Genomic DNA, 1,602 nt, shown 5'->3' on the forward strand with positions numbered 1-1,602 from the left:
TTTCCAAATACTACTCAGAGTCTCTACTCTAGTTATGCTAATCACAGTATCCTGCAAATACGCTCTGTGCTATCCCACCTGTGAGTGCTTGTACGTGCCCTTCTCCTTTGCTGGAACAGTTTCATCATCTCCATGCCACCTGACCAATCCTGGATGGTCCAGCTCCAGTCCTGTGTCTTGCATGAAGCCTTCCCTCATGCATTATATTTGATAGATGATTTAAATAACATTTTATAGAAATTACAGCAATAATAGTGGTTGATTTATTTAAATTATAAGTCAAAATGAGGTTTAGTGGAAACAGCCCAGTCTTTGAACCCGTGCAAGCCTGGGTTTGAATACCTCTTCTGCCATTTACCAGACGCCTGGTCTTGTAATTCCTCTCTCTGAGCTTCAGTTTCTTGAAATATAAAACTAAGCTAATTATCTTTACTTTGCTGTATAAATTGGAGAGAATATATTAAAGCATGTAATACAATGCCAATCACAGAGTAAATGCTAGAAGCTATTATCCTTAATAATAATCAACATTTTCATCCTGCTTGACAGTTTTGAAAGATCTTTTGCATATTTTCCTCATAAAATAGTCCTACAATAGTCCTCCGAGGTAGGTAACATTATCTCCACTTTGCAGATAGAGTAACTAAGGCTTTCAAGGGTTAAGTGACCTAGTAAACACAAGAGTATTATCCTTAGATCAGTTGCATGAGAATCACCTGGGGCTCTCTGATGTGCTACAGAAAAAAGTATAGACTGATACTATCTTTATGGGGTACAATTTGGCAAAGCCAGTGAGAATTACAAACTTGATCCAGCAATTTATCATCTAAGAATTCCTATAGACATACTTGCCTATGTGCAAAATAATATATGTGTATGGTTATTTATTGCAGCATTGTTTGTAATAGCAAAAGATTGGAAACATCCTAAATATCTTATTATCATCGAAGGGGACTAGTTAAATAAAATCATGGTCGTCCATAAATGTTATAATGTACAACCAAAAAAAAGTTAAGTAGAAAAACCAAAATGCAAAAGAATTTGTATAAAAAGAGAAAGGATGTGTGTATGTGAGAGGAAAAAAATACATATATTACATAATATTTATATTTCACTTACACATTTATTTATTCACAATATATATTATGTATTGGGTGGCTGGAAGAGTGGGATGGGAAAATTTTTCACTTTGTAACTTTTATGATTTTTCACTTTGCATTATTTGAATATATTTCCTATAGAAAAAAATGATACGTAATCTAGTTGGAAAAACAGAACCTGACCATAAAAAGAGATAAAACATATCAATGTAGTATTTAGCCTATTCCAAAAGCTCAGTGAGTAGAATATCTGCTAATTCCATGATGATTAAATACTGTGGACAGGAGTGGTTTTCTGAGGGAAAAGGGTATGAACTGGATCTAGATTTGGATAGAAATTATCTACGTAGATGGGAGGTGATAAGGATGATCCTTCCCGAAAGAAGATAGATGAAAGCAATTTTTAATAATCAAGTTTTGTGAGGCTAAGACCTCAGAGTGCAAAGTGGAGGCTCTGTTTTAGTTTAGTTTTGAAGAGATTTCCCTACATTTGCCAGTCCAT

Source organism: Eubalaena glacialis, chromosome 10 (assembly GCF_028564815.1).
Source record: "Eubalaena glacialis isolate mEubGla1 chromosome 10, mEubGla1.1.hap2.+ XY, whole genome shotgun sequence".
In the NCBI taxonomy this organism is placed as follows: Eukaryota; Metazoa; Chordata; class Mammalia; order Artiodactyla; family Balaenidae; genus Eubalaena; species Eubalaena glacialis.